Consider the following 25,110-nt stretch of genomic DNA (forward strand, 5'->3'; position numbering starts at 1 on the left):
CAGCCATCTGTGTCTCTTCTTTCCCAAACAGTGGATGTCAGAGTATAACAGCTGTACAAGTAAAAGAAGACAACTTTATCAACTGAGTTTACAAATATTTCATAGTAGACTTTAACTAAAAAAAAAAAAAAAAAAAAAAAAGGAAACAAACAAACACACAAAACAAACAAATAAAACCCTGTCGTGGTTCCGCTCCAGTGGGCAACAGAGCTCCACCACAGCCGCTTTCTCACTCCCCCTCCTCAAAGAGGAATGGGGAGAAAATATGTGAAAAGGGCTCAAGCGTTGAGATAAGGATGAGAAAATCATGCAATAATTATTGTAACGGGCAAAACATACTCAGCATAAGAAGATAGTAAGATTTATTGCTCATTACTAACAAGCTAGAGAAGTGAGAAACAAAGGAAAGAAACCAAAAGCACCTTCCCCCCCCATCCACCCTCTTCCACCTCCTCCCCCCAAGTGGCGCAGGGGAACGGGGGAATGGGGGTTATGGTCAGTCTACAGCACTTCTTCTCTGCCGCTCCTTCTCGGTCACTCTCGTCCCCTGTGCTGTGGGGTCCCACCCACAGGATGCAGTCCCTGATGAACTGATCTGGTGTGGGCTTCCCACAGGCAGCAGCTCTTCCAGAGCTGCCCCAGATATGGGTCCGTACCACGGGGTCCATCCCTCAGAAGAAAACTGCTCCAACCTGTCTCCCCTATGGGCAGCAGCTCCTGCCAGGTCACCTGCTCCTGTGTGGTCTCCTCTCCAAGGGCTACAGGTCCGGCCCGGAATCTGCTCTGGCAGGGGTCTTCCACAGGCGGCAGCCTCCGTCGGTGCGGGGCCACCTGCTTCACTGTGGTCTCCTCCATGGGCTGCAGCATGGAACCCTGCTCCACCGTGGTACTCCATGGTCTGCAGGGGGACATTCTGCTTCACCATGGTCCTCACCACAGGCCGCAGGGGACTTCTGCTCCAGCGCCTGGAGCACCTCTCCCCCTCCTTCTACACTGACCTTGGTGCCTGCAAGGCCGTTCCTCACTGCTCTCTCCCTCCCAGCTGCTGCGTGGTGCAGTGTTTTTTTTCCCAGTCTTAAATATGCTCTCACAGAGGCGCAAAACAACATTGCTTATTGGCTCAGCTCTGGAAAACAATGGGGCCCTTCCCAAACATGGGGCAGCTTCTAGATCTTTCTCACAGAAACCACCCCTATGGCCCCCTGCTACAAAAACCTTGCCACATAAACCCACTACAAACCCACACCTTGGTATTTGGAATATTTATGAAATTCACCATCATTTGCCAAAATCTACATTTTTTTTCATTGTCTCTGGATTGCTTAAGAATATGAACAACTATTTGCTGTAACACAGTTACTGCTGTAACTCAACTGAGTCTAAATTCAGTTTCACCTACATCTTGCTTGTGAGAAATTCTCCAGGTTAAAATTATTTTGGCTGACAAGAAGGTTCACAAATAGAAATGGTACAATCCCCTAGAACTGAAACAGATACAAGTACAAAAGTTAGACTGCTTCCTTAATAGAACTCAGTTACTCCAGCTGACAAGGTAGCATCCTGCAGGTACCCTTGCAATTTCAGGAAATACGGAGTTAGTCATGAAATTATCACATAAGGAACATAAGTAGAAGAGAAAATATTTATAAAATAGGCTTTTAGAAAGAGGGAAAAAAAGAAAAGAAAAGAAAAAGAAAAGAAAAGAAAAGAAAAGAAAAGAAAAGAAAAGAAAAGAAAAGAAAAGAAAAGAAAAGAAAAGAAAAGAAAAGAAAAGAAAAGAAAAGAAAAGAAAAGAAAAGAAAAGAAAAGAAAAGAAAAGAAAAGAAACAGATGCCTAAGAACATTCACTTGACTACAGAGCTGAGAAAAAGATGGAAAGGGATTTTTTTATTTTATTTTTTTTCCACTGCAAAACTGCCCCAGCAGTACATTAATTCATAGCATTTGTACTGCTCTGTGGGAACTCTATGATATGTGCACAGTGTCTTTTTCTTGCTCTCATTCTCCAGACAAGCAAAGGCTGAAGCAACGTATAAATGCATACATGGCAGGAAGCCAGGCCAGAGTCATTTACTGTGTTCTGGAAAAAGAAGCATTGTGTAATGTCTCATCAAGAATTATGCAGCTGTTGAAGATAAGAATATTTCTCCTTCAAAACATGAGAAATTACTATTAGGTACCGGAAGCTGGGTGACCTAACCTGTCCATCAGTGAAGAGACTGTCTGGAGTCAAACCCCAGTCCACACTTCTTATTGCTACCGTGCTGTCCCATGAGTTCTCTTGACCAGTTGACTTCAGATTGTCTCCTCTATCCATCATCATGCTGCAATTCAGTTCTTACTCATCTGAGTAATCTGATTTATCTGAGTAGCAAGCTGACACAATGTGTTCCTTTACAGGTGCACTGCTATGAATTGGGAGCAAGACCACAGAGGCTGGAGGGTTAGTATCAATATATAAGCAACATAAGCTAAAACAGGCTCAAACAAGAACAAAAAATTTGGACAGCTTTTTAAATTTATACCAAATGACAGATTAATAGAGTAAATTATAAGCTATTCAAGACACAGTCTCCCTTTTCGTCCAGTATTCCACATACTGAGACTGGAGCTTCCACAGTATAAATAATTATATGTTTATTATAGGGAACATTTTTATTTTTTAAGCATGAAAAACAACGTTGTCAGCAAAGCATAAATATATCTTTTAAGAAAGACAGCTTACCCACCCAAACTTTAGTAATGACAGAGGGGAAGAAGTCAGTTCCTAGAACAATAGTGAACAAGTATCACCAAACCTACCATATCCAATTCAGTGCTGGCTTATGCTGACTGTGTTTTCTTTCACTCTCTTCCTTCATGTTCAGTGCTTTGGGGGTTTTCATCTCAGAGTTTCACTACTATCTGTGTGCGGATGATACAGGATCTTTCCATATGCTCAGAATAGCTTAAATAAACTCTTCAGCCATTTGAAATGTGTGTGTTGCTGTTTAAGGGGAAAAAAAAAAAAAAGATGGAGGGGAAATGACAGATGTTTTTACTCAGCAGTGTGCTCCCATGATTTTAATAAAGATTTTTGATATATAAATAGTGCTTGCAAGGCTAAATATTTTTCATGTGGTATTCAGCTGTAGCTTTGTTGTTCTTTTCAGAATGAAATTCAGCTGGAAAAAATATATGATACGGTATTAATATACATGTATATGTGCCTTTATGATTCTATAAAAGTATATGGTTCTTTAAGATTAAAATAAAACCAGAGTAGGAGTTAAATAACATTAAAATATTAGAATCTGAGTGTGTAAGCAACTGTTTGAAAATATCCTTACAGATTCCATATGGCTCCAGCAGTCAGATCACCCCACCAGTTTGAGTCAAAAAAATTAGATTCTGTGTAGAGAGGTAGTACACATCTAACTGTAATGCTAGTCCCATTCAAGCCCCACATAATCAGGTGTGTGTTTAAATGTGCAGCCTGATGTTTCTGTACAAGAAGGTTGAATATAGTCACAAAAATTGGGGTAGATTCACAGTTTACAAACAATTTACTGGCAATATGTTGTTTTCCTTAGTTCTAAATATCTGATATTTAAAAATGGGTCAAAGGGCTGCAAAACTGAAATGTTTTAAACCAGTGCTCACAGAAATCAACATGCATTTTCTCACTTTATCAGTTAATCATAGAATGGTTTGGGTTGGAAGGGACCTCTGAAGATCACCCTAGTTCCAACTCTCCTTCTAACACCTTCCACTAAACCAGGTTGATCAAAGCCCCACTGTAAAGAATTTCTATCTTATATCTAATCAAAACCTACATTCTTGTAGTTTAAAGCTATCACCTCTTGTTCTATTACTACATTAAAGATAGAGTCCCTCCCATCTTTCTTGTAAGCCCCTTTAAGTACTGGACAGATGCTATAAGGCCTCCTCAGAGCCTTCTCTAGGTCAAATCACTCCAACTTTCTCAGCTTGTCTTCATAGGACAGGTGCTCGAGCCCTCATGGTCCTCCTCTGGACCCACTCTAACAGGTCTATGTCTTTACTATGCTGGGGACTCCTGATGGATCCTCATTAGAATAGAGTAGAGTGGGAGTTCCTTGAACTTTGATATCAAGGCTGCATCCTGATTTAGCAGGGCCATTGGGCACAGACTTAAGATCATCCTTCTTCAACAGAACATTTGGGTCACATTTAAGTTTAAACACATACTGAAAGTGCTTTGCTCAGTGAAATCTTATTAACTTCAGACTGCCTACAGACATGCCATCATGATAACTCCCAATAAGCATGCGTGAACAAGGTTTACTGCAGCAGATCACTGAGATCAGAGGACTCACCAAACATAGAGAAGACAAGGTTTAATTTCCAGGCCCCAAGTCTTGCTCTAAAAAGAATCTTCTCTACCTCTGGGCATGTTGCTAGGCATTAACCAAGTACTACACTCTTGCTAATTTTACTTAAGGTGGAGTTTATGGCTTTTTATGCATTCTTAACCTTGTGTGCTCCCAGAAGAGGTAGCCCAGCCCACTCCACTTTGCTGTGGCTGCAAGTCTCAGACTCAATCTGATGACAAACGGTCTTTATTTTATTTTATATTTTATTTTATTTTATTTTATTTTATTTTATTTTATTTTATTTTATTTTATTTTATTTTATTTTATTTTATTTTGTTTTGTTTTGTTTTGTTTTGTTTTGTTTTGTTTTGTTTTGTTTTGTTTTATTTTATTTTATGCTATTTTATGCTATTTTATTTTTTATTTTATTTTATTTTATTTTATTTTATTTTATTTTATTTTATTTTATTTTATTTTATTTATCTTTCTTTGTTGGGATGATTTTTAGCTGGGTAACTTCTCTCAGGTGTTTTTGTCATGCAGCCAAGATAATTTCAAGACAAGTGAAAAGAGAGTGTTTCCCTTTACTTTACAGATGGCAAAAGGGAATGTCTGAACTATTCTTTCAGCCATATCCTTGCTGCAAAAGCCAGCCCATGGACTTTCAGCATGGTGCAGTATGTGGCTAGAACTGTGTCTGGACCAAAAATTTGGATGCAGACGCCTACATTGGTGCATTTTTCCATCATATTTCCAGTTCCAATATTAGAATGGGAAGACCGAGCTCAGTTCTGTCTGTACCTGCTAATGTACACCTACGCATAGCTTCTGTGCATCTGTTCTTTGTCTGGTAACTTGGGGAAAACAGTATTGCCTTATATGATGGGGAAACATATTCCGAGGGAAATTGCTTTCACAGCTTGTAAGGTTTTCAAGCATTGAAGTTAGAAGCACCAGTCAAGCTTCTTGGATAACTACATCAAAAATATGAATATGGTTCCCCATTAGAAAATAATGAAGATAATGAGAAGGGGGTACTTATATTTTAGTATCCTGCTCTGCAATTCCACTTTAAGACTGTGCATAAAGTGATTAATTTCTGCATGGCTCTACGTCTTGTTTTCATATGGTGAACTGGTTTTAATCCTTCATCAGAGAATGCTGTAAAAGTATTGAATACACACACAGCCAGAATGGATTAGGGAATTTGATCTTTCAACAGTTTTGTTTAGTAACATGATTTAACATGAATTTATTTTAGGGTTGCTGATGCAACACTTGGTATATATAAAGACTGCTAAGGAGTCCTAGTCTAAATAAAATTCAATCACAAAATAAAAAATAAACACTTCTACTATTCATGTTCAATTTGTGGACTGCTGTAACCAGTACATTGCCAAAGGTTCTGATTTATGGTGAGAATATCGAATGGACCTTTATTCTCCATACTTGCATGCTTTTGTGAATATTTATTTAAATAATTTAATTTTAGATAGGAGTTTATGTATCTTGAACAACTTTTTACAAAAATGTCGCATTCAATATAGGGATCAATGCCATTTTTTTTCATCTACAAATGAGATATTGTTTCTGTTTAGAAAGGAAAACACATTGAAGTCATTATTGGAACCAGATTTCCCAAGTGCTTTTTAAGTAAACTGTATGAGAGACTTTGATCTATTTAGCTGACTGATATCACAGTTCCATGCATATGTCCTTCCCAATTCTATTGAAAGCCCATTACTGTTTCAGATCATATGTTGCATTGCCAATGGGTTTTGTTGCTACAAGTTAAGGCCAATAACAAAGGGTCTGGAAGCTAAAATATGCATATATATATATATATATATATATACATAAATAAGCTATTTAACATTAACTGAAATATTTTACTGAATATTTATATTCAGTAAACTGAATTTATAACTGAATTTATATTTCATTTATATTTCAACTGAATTTATAACTGAATTTATATTTCAGTTAATATATTAACTGAAATATAAAACCAAAAAGTAACATTTTTCCTTTCCTTTTTGTCTGGCCTCTGAATAGAACTATTGTTTATTTTAGATGAGTGAAGTTGGTGGAATCATCATCCTTAGAAAATACCATATTTTTGAGTCCAAGCTTTTGGAATCTATCCTCTAAATTATCAGCTTTAGTCTGTGACTGAGAGGCAATCTCCAGCTACCGCATATGTTACCTCTATGTGCATGGAAAGCTGGTGCAACATTTAGCCTTGTGACTTATCATTTGTGCACAATATCATGTCATGAAACACTCACCAACCTCCTGAAGAGAATCAGAACAATATCTACCATAATGAAGTACAGTTCCAGTGGGCACCAAATTACATCTTAGATATTTTGCTACTTGTCCTTTATCAAGCAAATGTAAAATTGTAGTGGTGATACTGACAGATTCTATAATTCAGCTGTCTGCTGCTTTATCACAGCTCTCAGTAGGTCTCTAATGAATATTTCCGTATGCATGTTTCTGACTGATAATCAAACTAAGAACAAGTCCTAATTGGGTTTTCCAGTGCACAGAAAAGTGCCTATATTACATTGGCAGATATCCCAATCAGTGTTAAATTAAAAGTACAAACATAACAGACTTTCCTTTACATTTATTTTTTTTTTTCAAATGAAGTAGTTTTTACTTTTTACTTTTTACTTTTTACTTTTTACTTTTTACTTTTTACTTTTTACTTTTTACTTTTTACTTTTTGCTTTTTGCTTTTTGCTTTTTACTTTTTAAGTTGTGAATGTGGATGGAGAGCAGGATAGTACAAACAGGCACTTTTACTACATATTGCCCTAGAAAAAAAAAATGCAGAGAAGGGGTATGTTGCATCTAATTAAAGTACGTAAAACAGTGCCTTTGGGTTTGATTCTCTATAGATTCACACCAAAGCAACCTGAAATTTCTTCAGTAAAATTGTTGAAAATAGGATGAATGCTTACATTTTTATCAGACAACTAGTGTAATAATTACTAGTATTCAGGACCCAAATCTGCACACTATTCCTACTCAGGGAATTTTAATGCCATTAAGGATTTAAACGTGACTTGAAGGTAGAGTACACCTCTTTGTTAGACATCCACAACATTAAAGCCAATGGAAATTACCTCTACACACAGACATGAAGACAAGCTAACCAGTTTCCCTACATATGGACTGAGCAACGCCTTTTATCCTGCAGTGGGGAATTAGATGAGTGGCGCAAGAAAAATCCACCATGTATTATCTTAGAGATTATCAAAAAAAAGATATCTATGTAAGAAGGCAAATGATGGTTATATAGTGTGTGGTTTTATATTTCTTCTTAATCACCCAGTACAAGAGACATGATCAAGTTATGTCTGTGGTGTACATATCTGTACAGCAGGTAATGGTTCGACTTACATACATGTATTTCATGCATGTTACTCCAGAATACGTGTTCTACTGCATGCATTGGAGCAGGACTATTTTATATGGCTCCTGTTACTTTAACTTGATTTTTTACCAGTAAAATAAATTGTAATTCAACGGGTTCTATTTACTAGAATCATCATTGAAGGATTTCTCCATTTATTAGACTTCTCAGTAATTTATGGAGTCTAGTTTGCTCTGAATTAAAATATATGTTAAAAAAAAAAAAAAAATGTTAATCAAAGAGGCTGAAGAGGGATCCGGTCAAAACGTCAAAATAAACAATTGGACAGTGTATGGTGAAAATATTTCATAAGTAAGGGTAAAGTGTTTTTTGTTGTTGTTGTGTTTGTTTGCTTTAAGAACAGACTTGAACAATCTATGCACACTTACAGCTCTAAATTAACTAGAGACATAGAATAAGTATCACCAAGAATAGTATTAGGTACTGTTATTCAGACTACAGCAATAATAAAACAGTCAGACAAGATGCAATATAGTGCATTATAATAGAAATCATTTAACACTGAAATTGGGTCTTTAACAAGAGTTATTTCTAGTTTCCAATAATTCTGATGCATGGTCCACTTCTAACTGCAATTGGTTCATTTTATGCAAAGATCATTCCATACATTATAAAGAGGGCCTTATTTATCACATTCCTAAAGCTCTTTGTATAACACCTAGATATGATAATAGGAAGAATAGGCAAGCAGGGAGATATGCTTGAGTACCAGCATTATTAAAAAAAACAAGAAGGATAGTAAAGATGATACGGTGCAGAAGCATAATAACTACAGTCTCCTTTTACATTGAGATAATTTCCATATGACATTCCATATCCATAAGAATATGGCATATCCTTATGCCAAAGATCCCACATCTCACCCTACCTCCCACTGTCACTGAATCACGTTAGCTGGGACAACAAGAGGTAATGTCAGCTCTATGATTCGTGTGCATGCTGCTGGCCCCTGTGAACCTTAAAATGCTATCTGAGTGTAAATGAACTCCTGACCTTCTTCAGAGAACTAGAAATTTTTCATTACATCCTTCCATTCTGAGCAAGGTAGAATAAATACAGAGACAATGAATTTAAAAAAGCTGCCTTTCAAGGCTAAATTATGCCTCAAGGAAAATGCAACAAGAAATAGTTCCAGAACGAAGAATAGGTGCTGTCTTTCATTCAGAACAGAACTAAAAGTTTCATTTAGTTCTCAAGACGTTTTTCCTCTTCCTGTGAATTATCTTCACTGGCCATGGCTAGAGGCAAAATCCTGTATAAAGTGGATTATTCATCTGGTAAATTCAAGAGTTCTTAATTTCATATGCCTGACTTCAGATGAAAATGTTTTCTTAGAAATATGGTTTTCTAGTCTTCCTAGACATGGGTTTGGTTTCAAACTTGTTAAAAAATCAGAATTATGATGAAAAGGGACAGGAATTAAGAAATTTAATAAAGATGTCGTGGATAGTGGAAATCTTGAATTTATTTTCTGCTTACATATTTGTAAACCTACTTTTGATTCTAATGCAGTTAGGGAAAGATGCTGCAGCTTTAGACTATTAGATGTGTTAAGGCAACCGTCTTAGTGTTCAAAACATGCCTGACTAGCTTCATAAAAATATATAATTTCAATTGGCAGAGGCCAGAACTCCTTATGTATGCCTCATAAAAGTATTTCTTGAAGAACAGATACCTAATTATTGTCAAATCCACTCTGTAAGCTTACAGTATCTGATCTTATGATTACAGACAGGTGCACTTAAAGCAGAATATGGAAAATGTTTCTAATTCAATTTAATTGATGAGATAATCAGGACTAACTTTCTACTAAGGCCATGTACTCTGCAGCCTTGATTTTTTTTATTATTATTATTTTTCTTTGTCTGTGCCATTAATGTTTGATCCTGGTTTTGTTTGTTTGTTTGTTTGTTTTTGTTTGTTTGTTTGTTTTTGTTTTTGTTTTTGTTTTTTTTTTTTTTGTTTGTTTTTGTTTTTGTTTTGTTTTGTTTTTTTTCTGTAAAACAAAGGAAGAAGCCAGTACCAGAACTGAAGGTACATTACCGTGATCTTTAGAAATAACAAAACAGGCATAGAAAGTAAGTAAATAATAGTTATATGCAACTGGTGAAAGTGTGCCCTGGCAGGAAGCTAAAGAACTTCAAAGCTAATTCATCTTAATAAAATGAAAATTATGCTTAATATCTTAGGTCCGTCTAGACATTTTTAAGGTCCAGAAGGGAATTATTTGTTTAGAAAACTTGTAAATGAAATACAGTTTGATTGACAAAGTTTAATTCACCTCCAAAATTTTTTCAGGGATCACAGAATCACAGAATTTCTAGATTGCAAGAGACTTCAAGATCATCGAGTCCAACCTCTGACCTAACACTAACAGTCCCCACTAAACCATATCCCTAAGCTCTACATCTAAACGTCTTTTGAAGACTTCCAGGGATGGTGACTCCACCACTTCCCTGGGCAGCCTGTTCCAATGCCTCACAACCCTTTCAGTAAAGAAGTTCTTCCTAACATCTAACCTAAAACTCCCCTGGCGCAACTTAAGCCCATTCCCCCTCGTCCTGTCACCAGGCACGTGGGAGAACAGACCAACCCCCACCTCGCTACAGCCTCCCTTGAGGTACCTATAGAGAGCGATAAGGTCACCCCTGAGCCTCCTCTTCTCCAGGTTGAACAAGCCCAGCTCCCTCAGCCGCTCCTCGTAGGACTTGTTCTCCAGGCCAAACTCAGGGATGAGTCAACTATAGATAATCTCATAGGACAATGACTTAAGGAAATTTTAATCTGTATTGCCCTCTAACATTATCCACTTATTTGAAAAAATGCTGTCACTATTTAAAACAGATGTAGAGAATCCAGGGTGTATATGGGATTTTAATAAAAAAACTCCAAGTAAGATTAGTCTCTCAAACAGTGAAAGCACTGGAGTAGTTATTAATTATAAAGATAATACAATCTTCTTATGATTTGAACAGCCGTGCTGAAATTTGATATGAACTAATTCATTTGTATAAAATGCAACTGAATGCTTATCATCCAGTTTATAAATTTGCCTATTGCTATGGATCTAAGGACCAAAACATACAGAAAAATACCCTTACTCATAAATGAAATATCTCTTGCTGGTATTATTTATTTGACAGAGGATCCAGCTGGGAGAGGCTTTTGTTGTGCTTGATAAGGTACACATATCTAGAAAGGTTTTTCACCTGCTCTCTCCAATATGTAACCATTGCTACTATGCCAAAATAATCTGCACCAATACACAATCTGTAATGTAAAACAAACAGTTTATAAAATGTATGCTTTTCTTATGCAGCACATTGTACTCTGTGCACAAAGCAAGAATAGCTAGCAAAACCTTACTTAAGAATATTATGAATTGTAAGAAACAGATTTTCAACTATTCATTCAAATCATTCTTGAAACCTGAATGTCATCATCCAGTTGCACAATACAGATTACAACAGTCACAGTGATTTTCCCATCTTTATATTTTGCTCGTAACCCAGACGCTTTCACTCCCATCTCTGATGTTTTTCTCTTTTGCCTGGGATAAGCATGTGGCTGACAATTTAACTTTGCTGTTGTTAAGGCAGAATTTTACAGCAAGCTCAGGCACTTCTCCTTGAGGGTATCCTGAGAACAACTAATTGATTCATATCCCTATGTTTCTTTCAGAGAAAACAGGGAAAGGTAAGTCATAGGTTCAGTCTACAGTATTGTCAATTTTCTTCAATAAATTTGGCAATTTTTCTCTCTCTGTAATAGCAACATTGCTGTCAATTATACAAGCAGGAAAATGGCATTGAGTCTCTTGAGAACTGAAGTATAAAAAACAGATAAAGATGGAAAGTGAGCAAGCACCAGAATCTCAAGGCATTCTTTGTTCCAAGGCTTATACTGTTCACTGAAGTCACTGCTGTTTCCCTCTGCTCCTTGTCTGTAGGACCAAAACTCCACTACTTTTGTGGAAGTGAAATTTCAGCAAAGAAGATGAGATTCAGCCCAATCCAAAGGAGAAAATAAGGAGGTTTGCTCCTTTTAAGACCCTTATGCAATACATTGAAAAAAAAATGGTGCCTCTTTTAGCAGAGTGTTAGTAGAAAAATTACACATTGAAAATTGAACAAAGAGGTTCAGTTTGGGCTCAGCCTTTCTCCAAAATGAAACTGAAGTAGACCTGAAGAAGAACATTAGTTGAAATATATACCAACACCCCTAAAGCAATCATTCTTTGCTTTTAAAACAGTTTTTTAATTGTTTATTTTGTCACAAGAACAGTGGATTTGGTTTTTGAAAACACCAGAGCAGTTTCTTGCTGCCTTAAATTAAGAACAAGGTAATCTGCTTTGTTGAAGGCTACAGTCTCAACCTCAAGGCTTCATATCACCTGTGACCTCAGCTTGTCTGAGAGATTTTTTGAGGGGGTTCACAATTTTTTGCCAGGCTGTGACATCTTTTCTATGGCTGGTTCTTCCTCCTGAGGTGAATTCTACATGTATCTTTTGATAACACAGTTGTAAAATTATCATATTTTGCTAGATATTTTCTTGATTTCTGAAAGGTGGTAGGTTCTCATGAAAACTATGGCATTCTACAATAATTCTAGGTTATCTAACAAAAATCATTTTATCCAGTAATGTAGAAATAATAACCTTGCTTACAGAACACTTTATATATTTATATATTTTATAAGATGTATAAAATATTATCTCTACCAAGGAAATCTGATCCCAGATGGATTGCAGGAAGCTTTTTTTCAGTACTAGTTGTCACTGCAGTTGAAAGTACTTTAAAGGGTTACAAAATGAACTGAATTCAAATGTACCCCAACACATCTTTGAAACAATTACCAGAGGTGTCAATAACAAATTAAACTTATTACTGGTGATGTGTTATTTTTGTAAGGGGGATACATAATCTCAGGAGAACTGCTTATTTTTATGAAGATTACTTTAATTAACAGACAAAACTGGTTCTTGTGGGGGATTTCCACTAAAATGCATTCATAATTACTTTGTAAAATTCAAATAAATTTATGTAGCCAACATGACAGAGCACATAATATGCAAGGACATCTCCCATTTATAGGCAGATTATGCCACCTTTACCTTTATTGATTTTGAATGAGAACACTCAAGCAGTGAGAACAATACTTGGTATGGACAAGGCCAGTCAATAGGTCAAAGTTAATTATATTAGCTGCCTCAGAGAAGTAAGGGAAAATGTTTTAAATATTAACAAGGGACTTTCAGCTGAGGTAGAGTGGGGGCTGAGCTCTGCAACTGTGATTCTGTGAAAACTAAGGAGACTTATTGAAGACTTTACACGAAGACTTTACATTTCCACTTTCTCTCAGTTTGATAGAGCTTTATTGCTAAATTTGAAGAACTATGAGAAGTACAAAAGTGCTTTTCTAGCAAGTAAACAAAGGGATCTTCATCCATCAGCACACCAGAGTTTGTAATGGTTTTATTGTTACACAGTTTTAGGCATCAGCTAAGCTAGTGGTTTACTCTCACTTGATTGCTTCTGCAGTCACTGGAGATAGAAAGATTTTTTTTGACTCTGCTCTGGATTGTACCATAGAAGTATTTAACTTTCTTCTTTGTCTAAGGAGGAAAACCAGAATTAAAATGTATGTTTGTGAAATGTCTCTAGGGCATTAAGAATAGGTAACTAAAATAAATAGCATCAGCAAATCTGGATATGATAGATGTTTGCATTATATATATATATATATATATATTCATCTATACTTTACAATCATTCTATGAAAACATCAACTCAATGCTTAGAAATTGCCAAATAAACTTTAACCAAATAGAAATTTGTATGAAAGAAATATCAAAACAGAGAATAACTGTATGGCTACGGCTATGAGTTCTTTTTGAAATACTTGTTCCTTTGACTCAAAAGGTATATGGATGAGCAGAAAATTGTTCAGAAGACCAAAAAATCAAAACTATACAATGGCTTCTGTATGAGGAAAGACTAAGTGGGCTTAGACCTACAAGGAAATTAAAGAAATGACCAAAGAAGTAGTGTGACAGAAGAACTATAAAATTGTTAATGGCTGGGAGACATTCAATGTAGAATAGCTACTTTTTATTTCTCTCTCTCTCTCTAATATATATATATATATATATATATACAGATATTTATATATACACTGTAGGTGCATATGCAAAGCAAGCAAACAAACAAACAAACAAATAGATTGAAAATTGTTCATCTCACATAAAAGCTATTGAAAATTGTTTAATGCAAAGACTACAGATTTTCCTCAGGTGGTCCCTGAGCCTTAAATCACTACAGAAGCATTGCTGTATTTGCTGTTCATAATCTTTTTCTTTGCTTTTGGCCTTTCTCCAAGGCGGGATTTGAGGACATTTACTCTGACCTAATAGAACTTTTTTTTTTTTTTTCTTTATTTTTCTCCCAGTCTAATAAAATTGCTTGGAGGCAAAAGAATAATTTACTGTAAATTGTTACACATGGAATTCTTTTGAATTGATATCAAGGGCATTCTTAAAATCTAAGCAGGTTCTTTTGTACTATTTCTCTAAATATTATCAAATAGGAGGCTTGATCTTCCTGCAGATATCAATAGTTCCTGTTAAATTCAATCTTGCTGGAGCAAGCCAATTGTGAATTATATTGCTATTCTTTTTCATTTCACCGCATCACATGCTTGGAGCTGCTTGGGTTTCCTGCCAGTTTAACAACATGAATTTCAGTGATTTTCTTTTTCCTTCTTTGTTTTGCAATCTTGCTTAACTGTGAGACTAATGGATATGCTTAACTTTGGAATAAATTAGAATTTATGATCCTAGCTGGCAAAAGAACAGCGAGCTTACATGAGGTGAAGACATTTGAAATTGGAGATTAGGTGCTTTGCTGAAGTGCAAGAGACATGGTGTTCCAATTGCAACCTGAAGTAATGCTTGACTAAGTGACGATAGGGCCAGGAAATGAATGTAATCAGAAATTTCTATATGAAAGTACTTGTACTGAAACAGTAAGACACAAACTTTTCAAGGGCTTTCTGTTTCTAACATTTAAAATGTAAATACATTGATGGTTAGTTTTGTTTGTATTGTGGAGGTTATTCAAAATCCTCACTTTTGCCCTATCTCTTTTCCCACAATGGCTTAGTGGTAATTTTGCCAATGACTTAAACAGAACTATGAGTACTGTTAGTACTCATAGTTCTATGGATAGTACTAGTGGGATAATCACTAAATGTGGTTGCTCATAACATAGACAGTAAAACTTGAGTTAGTCACCCGAGGCTGCTGAAACATGGGATTGAGTCAATAATCAATGAAGACTGAGTCAATACAATCAGCAGAGCCCAAAATGAGGTATGTCTTACCCTAAAATAAACACCTATAGTTAACAAATTGAACACTGTCCCAGATATATTGCTTGTAAAATAATCCTTGTGTGACTACATCTGGTGTATATTCCCACATTATAAACATAAAATAAGGTGACCATAAATCCTGCCTTGGGTTTCCAGTTTTACACATTGCAATTACTGCATCAATTATTTGTATATTTTCCTTGAAGTCAGATGTGTCATTTACATTGTCAGACCCAACAAGTCTTAAAGATGTTTAAAATCCTTTGGTACCTTCCAGAATGACAGTTTCATGTATTTATGTTTCTTAGAAAAAGCTTCCTATTACTTATTTCTTTACAACAACTAGTAATATGTTTTAAAATCACAGTAAAATTGCTTTAAAATTGCACTTCAATTTTATTAAAAAATACTAAAAGTTATCACACATACAACCAGCTAGTGTAACTAGCAATTCTTTATTGATTTCATAAGGATATAATCAAGTGACACCATCGATTGTGAAGGAAAGCATCTAAGGATGGCAGTCTTACATAGTTAGACACTATTATACTATTATACAAAATCTTTAACTATGTTACAACTTTTCTGTTTGTACTTAGTCTAAGGCAACAAAAGTACTTCAAAATCTTTCAGTGACTGAGTTATAACAATATCATAGAATAATATAATCATAGAATCACAGAATCACATAATAACAGAATCACAGAATGGTTTGGATTGGAATTTTGTATGAAAACTTTGTTCTGTTTTAGCAAAATACCTGGTTGTGAGGAATTCATCTCTATGACACATTTTCTATTGTTTTGTCCACTCTAATTTTAAAATTATAAAGGGTTTGTTTTAAAAGTCTTAAAAACCAGGAATTACACTGTTTTCTTGGAAAGTTATCAAAATGCTATGAAAAAGAGGGGAAGTACTTTCATCATTCAGGAGCTTCTTGCTTACAGTTTTTCTCCATGCTTGTCGCACAGGCTTTAGACCTTTTTATTTTCCTACTTTTATTCATTCAATAGTAAATCTATTCATGTTGTTCCCTGTTAGTGTAGTAAGATGTACTAAAGGGGTTTAAAATAAAAGGGTAAGTCAGGAACAGATGAGGACAAGCCTTTAAAACATGAATTAAGGTTTTTGCATATCTTCAGTAACAGTAGCATGGATCCTTGAACCATCTGCAAACGAGCTTAAGGAAAAAGAATTCAGAAAACACTTGCAAGACGATATTACCAATTGCATATATTTGTTGTTGTTGTTCTAGAGTCATTTTTAGTTCATCATTTGATGCAAAGCTTACACTGAAATCTGATATTCTCTGTCAATGACACATAAACAGTATCTGTATTACATGTTGATATCTTACATAAAGATTTTTCTAAGTAAATAATTTACCCATTCATTAACTTTATTTTAGTCATGAGTAATGATGACAGCCATTTCTGCTTGTCAACAGCAAGTAGCTTGTGGTAGAGAATAAATGTTATGCACATAAAATGGTGAAACATTTCACGGAATCACAGAATCACAGAATTTCTAGGTTGGAAGAGACCTCAAGATCATCGAGTCCAACCTCTGACCTAACGCTAGCAGTCCCCACTAAACCATATCCCTATGGTTTAAATAACCATTGGAAATGGAAAATAACCATTTCTTGGCTTAGGTTGGGGTAAATTTCCAGATAAATTGGAATTGAGGTGTCCTCATTCAGTTTAAACAGAAACAACCTGTTAATTACATAAGAAGATAGAACTGTGGTGGCCAGATGATAGATTAAGGGTCAAACTCAAGCTCAATTCAATGAGATTAAATTGTGTTAATGAAAAAGACTCAAAATATCTTCTATGCATGACTAGGCAATTCTAGGCATTCAGGAATAACAGTGTTTTGCACCTAACTGCAGACTGCAATAGATTTCAGATCTCCTCCATCCACTAATCAGACATTTGAAATATAAAAAATTGGCATAAACTATTAAATTATTGTCACTGATAATTTCATCATTTCCTTAAAAGATTCCCCATGTTTTCTGGTACAATCTTGCAATGTATAACACTGAAAGTTTTCTGTCTCTAAGGAACTGAATCCTTCTATAGGTTATATAGAAGGATTATATATATGTCTAAATGTGTGACCATTTAGAAAGAAAAGGAAGAAAAAAATTCTCATTAGAAAATATGACACAGGTGAGAGAAAAAGCAGATACTGTCTGCATGTAAGCATGTGTTGATGCACACATCTCTACCTATTTGATAAAGCAAGACTGATACAAAATTGTGAGACCATCAAATATAAGAATATAACTTGTAGGGTCTGTGACTTCCTAATCCTTTAGTGCTTGTGAAATACAAAAAGGGGGTAAAACATCTTTACTGAGTCCACCTTGAAAGCTAATATTTCTCAGGCCACAGTTAAATGGACTGCAAATATGCACAGGTGTGTAACATGAATAGGGTTGACTGAGCTAGTGAAGGGTGTGATGGGAGTATTGTATGCATGTTATTGTTAGCCCAAGCAAAAGAATGTCAACAATATACAAGATATTGCAGAGGCTGCAAGTTAGTAAAGAGCTACAAGAACAGCTTTATCTTTTTTTTTTTTTTTTTCTTTCTTTCTTTTTTTTTTTTTTCCTTGATATAGTGCATTTCCTTGCATTTGTATACCATCTGTATCAATTAACTACTAAATTATCTTTATCTATTGATAGTGGAAACAAAAACTTTAGCATCAAAGAAAGGGACTGCTTCTTGAAGATTTAATTCTTGAGAAAAAAATGTAAAGAAAAGAAAGAGCTCTTTTGCATTGTAATCAGAAATGTGCACTGAAATGGATGAACAGTCCTTTAAAAATTAGCAATGTGACCCAGTCCAAAATAAGGACTAGCAGAATTAAACTCAGTGTAATCATATGTGATTATACACATGAATGGTAGCAAATGAAATGGTTCTTATGAGTAAAGTTACTCACCTGATTAACAGTTTAAGGTAACTTTTAATTTCAAACCTGATGTTAACCTTTCCATAGATCTCAACTTCTGTTCTGCCTGAAATTGCAGATGTGATGTAATTAGTGAATACAGTACTTTTGTACTTTTTTTTTTTTTTTTTTTTTCATTTAAAATTATTCCAAAACACCATTTCTGGAGTTTGGTTCCACCCAAGTGTGAAAAATAATTATTTTTCAATATTATTTTATATATAAAATATATATTAAATATAAAAATATGTATTAAATATTAAAATAATTATTTTACAATATATTGCAAATTTCAACAATACTTTGCAAAATAATATATCCAAGTATCTGTCAGTATTTTACTGTAAAACAAAAATAGGGCTTATTTGGATGTAAGGGAGGGGTCCTTGGATCAATTTTTATCTTACATAGATAAATCATCCAGAGCTACTCAATAAGATTTGAATTTTAAAACAATTTCTTTTCATGCTATTTTTATTTAAATAATTGTATTCACCTTTTTGATGAGATATGTCCCCAAAACATAAAAATTAATGCAAATGCTCTATTTATTTAAAGGGAAATGCAAACAGTTTCCTTTAAAAGACTTTTGTTTCTCCCTTCTTATTTTGACCTGTTTAACCTTCAAAATATGGAAGCTGATTACATGACTAGGATACCTGACTGAAACCTGGAAGAACTGCATATCTTCTCCTGATATGCCCATGCTGCTTGTGTGACCATGGATGCTTCTTTTATTCTCTCTGAATGTCCATTCTCCAAACAGCATGTTTGGAGAAATCCAAACAGCACATTCTCTCCAGGTTCTCTCCCACTTTCTTCTCTCTCTTTTTTGTTTGTTTGTTTGTTTGTTTTGTTTTTCTTTTTGCTTACATGGGATGCAAGCTACGTTTTGGAAATTTTCAAGAAAGAAAGAGTAGCTGGTCAGAGTTTGCAAAATTGAGTAGAACAGTCCATAGAAATAAAAAACAAAACTAGATGGGATCACCTACTCTGCATACCTCACTAAGTTCAGACCACAAGATGTAGGTACCGTTTTGACAGACTAAGCTGAATTCTAACAATACTTGAGAAGAGAGAATGTCCTCTTGTTCTTTCATCCCCCAAATAAAACCCTCTGTGCCAAGAGTAAAGAGAAGGGAAAGTGCTTTCTTTCCCTATAAAAAAAAAAAATGGAAAAAGTTTTGATATAACAGAAGAAAAAATTATTTTTCTTTCCTTTTTTTTTTTTTTAATTTTTATTTAATGAATAAGGAGAATGTTGTATAAGTCAGTAAAACCTTTGTAGAATAAGCACTAAGCAGTAACAATTCATCAAGCCCCTTTCCTATGTTGAATTCAACTTGAATATTTTTTATCAAAAAAAAAAAAAAAACTCAAATTAATTGTAACAGTAAAAATACTTTGTGTTTGTGTTGTCCCAAGACCGTATGAAATAATAAATACTATAACAACTAGAGATTAAGTTTTCTTTTAATTTTTCTACTCTCTTGGGGGCATTAACCAACCAGATACACAACAGTTCATATCTCAAGCTTAAATTTTAACTCTAGATAGTGGCCTCAAGACACCATTATAATAGAAATAAAAACAAAGCAACACAAAATAAATCAAAATAAGGGTGATTAATAATGCTGCTGGGGTTTCTTCTGTTTCAATTTTTCCTCTTCTCCTTTTCAGAATCTGGTAAGTCTGCTTTGTATGCATCTATTTTTGATAGATTGCTCTCTGTCTCTCTCGCTCTTTTTTTTTTTTCTTTTTTTTTTATTATGCTCCGATCATGTTAGCTTTATTTATGTTTACTCTACCCAAATTTTCCTCTTCTATGGAAAGAGATTTTCTTCATTCCAAATAGTTAAAAATGTTTTGCCTTTTGGATTATAGCAAAGCAGACAGGCTGGGATGGGCTGCTTGGATCTAGAAAGAAAGATATTAAAGAAAGAGTAATTTAAAGTTAGCAAGGAAGTAATCCACTTCTTTCTTTGCTTTCCTTATACTTCTTTCTCAAAGAATCACTGATTTAGTTGACAAGGAATCTAAATGTGTTTCATTCTTTGATTTATACCTACTACTAGTCAACACTTTTTATTTAATATCAAACAATTTCAGTTCACTGAATTTTTAAACTATTCTGCACTCATGTTTTCAAAGTCACTGCTGATGAAATAGAAGTTCTTCCAATGGGATCCCACCATCCCTTTTTGTGTATTTGTATTGTGTTTACATGACAAAGTTTTGGTAGCAGGCAGGCTGCAGGGGTGGCCTCTGTTAGAAGAGCTGAGAGGTTGCCCCCATATCAGATCAGAGACAGCTCCAGATGGCTCCAAATGGACCTGCCACTGGCCAGAGCTGAGCCAGGGAGAAATGCTGGGTGGGCCTCTGGGAGTGCAGACTGAAGAAAGGGCGCGGGGGCAGGGGGGGATAAATGATGCATAACTGCATCTGGGAGAGAGGAGTGGGAAAAAGTGAGAGAAGCAGCCCTGCAGCCCCCAAGGTCAGTGCAGAAGGAGGGCACAAGGTGCTGCAGGCACACAGCGCAAGTTCCCCTGTGGCCTACAGAGAGGCCCCTGGTGGAGCAGGCTGTCCCCCTGCAGCCCGTGGGTCCCATATGGAGCAGATCTCCACGCTGCAGCCCACAGAGGAGCCCCCGGTGGAGCAGGTAGATGTGGCCTGGAGGAGGTTGTGGCCCATGGAGAGCCCATGCAGGAGCAGGGAGTCTGGGGGAGCTGACGCCCGTGGGAGACCCATGCTGGAGCAGTTTGCTCCTGACAGATGGACCCTGTGGTACGAAGCCATGTGGGAGCAGTTCTTGAACAGCTGCTGCCTGTGGGCAGCCCCTGCAGGCTCAGTTCAGGAAGGATGGCATCATGTAGGAGGGACCCTATGTGGAGCAGGGGCAGAGAGTGACCGTGAAGGAGCAGTGGAGATGAAGTGTCAGGGACTGACTGCAGCCCCCATTACTCGTTTTCCTGCACTGCTTGGGGGGAGGATATAGAAGAGGGTAGATGGGGGGAAGGTGGTTTTGGTTTGCTTTTAATTCTTAATGTTCTAGACTGCCAGTGATAGACAATAAATTATATTATTCCCCCTTATACTGAGTCTGTTTTGTTTGTGATAATTAGTGAGCAAACTCCCAGTCTAAACCCTTGAGCCCTTTTCCATCATATTTTCTTCCATTGAGGAGGGGGAGTGAGAGGGCAGCTATGGTGGAGTTGATCTGCCAAACAGGGTAAAAACACCACAGTATTCCCCCTCAACTCCTTATAGAACATTAATATTAAATCTCAGAGCTACACTTTTGCTACTGATGTAACCCACGTGGTGTCAATAAAACAAATATACATCTGACCAGATTATCAGTGTTTCAGTTTGTGGTCAAAGGGTTGAACCATTCAAGGTGTAATTTGGTGCAGAATGCTGTCAAGATGTGGTCACTGTGGGCTGCAGTTAGGTTGATTGCTCCATACTGGGTACCCAGAATTTGAGGTATTTCCTTGGAGACTGCAAAAGATGGTTTAGGCTGAGAGTGGGTGAACCTAAAGAAGAACAGAAGTGCCTAAAGCCCCAAATCATGTGGAAATGAGAATAATAAAAGCCTTTCAGAGACCACTTTGGGTCTTGTCTATCTGAGATTGGGAAGGGTGCTATGACTCATCTTTACATAAATTAAATATAATCTAAAGGTAATAAATGGAAGTAGACTCACCAGAAACAACAGGTTGAGTCTTGGATTTATTTTAGTGTGCTTTGTTCTGAACCCAGAGTCTGTACAGTTCTGCAAGAAAGATTTCTGTAATTAAAAAGCTAACAACTGGGTTAAATTGGTTCAGTTACGAACAAAGTGTCTTGTAAGTTCCTCTCAGAACAAAGGTTTAATGTAAACTGTCTTTTGGGTTGAATATCCTGCTAAAACATGTTTGAAGTAAGTAATAAATAAACAAAATCTTGACTTCAAAAAACTGAAAGTAAGGGTTCATAGAGAAAAATAATGCCTTTGTAGACATGATACTACCCCCTTATATGTGGTGAATTGACAACCATGTGTTGATTTGGGGGACTTTTTTTTTTTTACTTTTTTTTTTTTTTTCCCCCCCCCCAATTCATTTATTTATTTTTAAGAGGAAAGAAAAGATTTGAGTTGGCTCTGGTCCCATTGCCACAAGGTGGCTGGAGCCCAGCCATCTGTTACAGCTGCTGCTCGCCGTTGCTACCACTTTAATTGACAATAGACCCAGAGCCCGGCAATAATTGGGGCTCTGGCACAAGTAGGCAGGTAATGGCACCCTTTTAGCATCCTACAGTCCCCATCTGTGCACCAGCCCTGCCTGCCCCCTCAGCATGGTAGGACCTGAGGACCATGCTGCCAACTTCCCAGGTGGGCAGGGAAGTGTTAGGAAGGCCTCAAGGAAGCCATGCCCACACTGAAATTGAAAACCTCCCCTAACTCACTGGAAGATCTTAATCATGTTTCCAGGGTACACATACAACATCTGCCATTCAGCCCTTATTTTTATATTAAAAGAAAAACAAAGAGAAGAATATATATATATATATTATAAATATATATATATGGTAATTTCCAGTATATGGACTATCCCAGTCAGAGTTTCTTTGTTAAATGACCTCTCAACAACATTTTAAATTAAATGTTTTAGAGTTTTTCTTCCCCATCACAAACATTACAGATACCAAAAGCTTTGCTAGAAGTCTTTCCAGGAAGGATTTCTTCAAGGCTTTTGCACTTTGGGGGGCAAAGCCGGATCTTCACTGTCATCAGAAAGATCAGCCCTTCCCTTATGCCATATGTATAACCCTGGTCCCAGAATATTTCATCCAGGTATTTCTCTGTCCCCTACAGGCAGTAGCTGGCAAAGTATGAACAACCGATTTGCAAGTTTGGTGTCATTTGATAGTATTCCTAGAGCTGCTGCCTTCTTAAGTGGAAGTAACTCAGGTTTCCACAGCAGGTGCATGCATGCTCTAAAACAAAGGCCTACTCATATATTTAAATTTTTACAGTCCTTTGGGCCTCATTTGTGAGGGGCATAATGGGCATAATGAAGTAAACAGAAAGACTTCAGTTTGCTCCAGAGAGATTTGGTAAAAGATTATAGGGTAGTTTAAGGTTTAAGGCAACTCTTTGGGGCTAAATCTCTTTCTTTGATTCCTTCAAACTGAATTAAGGCATATATGGATGTCAGGACTCGGTCTAGTGATTATAACTATGTGAGAAGTATTGATGATATTCTTTACTTCATAGAAAATAACTTTTGTTTTCTAAATTATAATAATAATAATAATAATAATAATTAATAATGCTATTTAGAATTGGAGTGATTTATAATCTCATATAAGTGCTTCCAGACCAGGCCAGGCCAACTGGCCCGCTATCAGGGCAGCCTGTTTTTGGTGGGAGCACTGCCAGAATGACTTTGGGTTTTGTCATACCTCACTTTAGCATCTTTAGCATGATTTAAACCCTACAAAATTATTTTCTTGTTGTTTTCATCCTTAGTAACTTAAAAAAAATAAAAAATAAAAAATAAAATCTTTCCCAGTTTGTTCCCCTTTTTTTCCAGAAACAGAAGCTCAATATGCTTTCATAATAACCTTTATAGAAAATTTAACCCATGAAATTCTTAATATTAGTGATAGGTTTATTATTGGGAAAATCTCTCTGAGCTAGTCCAAAATTGATTTACCAGCTCTTGTCTTCAGAAGTGTGAACTTTTTCTTCAGTTTTTGACAGAATGGTGTGGACTGATGTTGCTCTAACACTAAGTAAATTACTCCAAATTACTAAATTAAATTTTTAATTTAATTACTAAATTAAATTACTCTTTGCTTGTAGCAGAGAAATGGAGTTTAATATATTTCAGTATTTTCAATCCCTTAACCACGTATCAGCAAAACTTCACCTGAAAAATTAATGAAACTGTGAGCTGAGTGGTGGGAATTGTTGAAAAGAGAAACACATTATACATGACTTGTTAAGTAGCCAGAGATGCAGTTACTGTACACTCATCTCTTGAATACAAGAAAGGACATTGAAGACTTGGTAAACAGGTAAAGACAGGAAGTATTCCTAAGAAAATAATATTTTCTTATATTCCTAAGAAAATAATATTAGTCAAAATTGCTGTAGTTGGAAACTATTGCTGACATGATTTTTTCCTACAAAAAATAAGATTATGGAGAGAAAGTGAGTGCACATACACACCCACACAAGTGCACAGGAAAGTCTGTAAGGATGTTTCTATCTCAACATGAAGAACAACCCATTCTGTTCAGTCCCTTTCAAGTCAATTTTCTACAGCATAATTTCAGACTTGCAGATTTTAGGACATTTCTACATCATAGATGATTCTCAAAGAATTAGTTGCAAAACAGAAGATCCTGTAATAATTTAAATAAATTTATTACTGGGCATAAAATAACCTGGCAGGAAAATGATGACTACAAAAACATTTGTTTCTAGGATGTTGGCTAGCTTCATTTAAAATTGTGTTATTTTATTAAGCTGGTTTACAGTGTCATTCCAAAAGCAATTAACCTGTTTAGTGAGAATCTGTAGCAGCGTCACTCTTTTCTCAATGGAATGAATGAACAAATGAATGCAATGTACAAACAACTTCAGTGGCTTCTAAAGGCCATCTAAAGCTCTAAATGTTTGTGAAAGTGGGATCGGGATACACTTCCAAATTTTACTTGAGGAAAGATATTAAAACCAGATAAACAGGCAACATGTGAAAAGGGAAGAGCAAAAGGATCCTGCTTCCCTTTGCAAACCTGTGAGCAGCCTCACATTCCAGACCATCTGCAAGCTGCAGAGCCTGTGCGGGCATGTCTGTTCTTCAGCTACATGCACAGGACACATGGTTAGATACATTTCCTGAAACTTATAGGTTAGGCTTTAGATTTATGTGGCAAAGACTTTAATTGCCCCATGTTTCCCTAAGTTTAGAGCTTTGTTTTCTGATGCACCTCCTATG

General features: G+C 36.0%; 1 protein-coding gene across 12 annotated transcripts in view; it reads right to left on the reverse strand.

Moving 5' to 3' along the window:
• The window catches only part of LOC311434913 (uncharacterized protein), a gene marked incomplete at its 5' end in the record, with an annotated part of 781,460 nt that overhangs the window by 339,677 nt on the left and 416,673 nt on the right, over positions 1 to 25,110 (reverse strand). The window lies entirely within an intron of this gene.

Source organism: Aythya ferina (genome assembly GCF_964211825.1).
Source record: "Aythya ferina genome assembly, chromosome: 3".
Taxonomy (NCBI): Eukaryota; Metazoa; Chordata; class Aves; order Anseriformes; family Anatidae; genus Aythya; species Aythya ferina.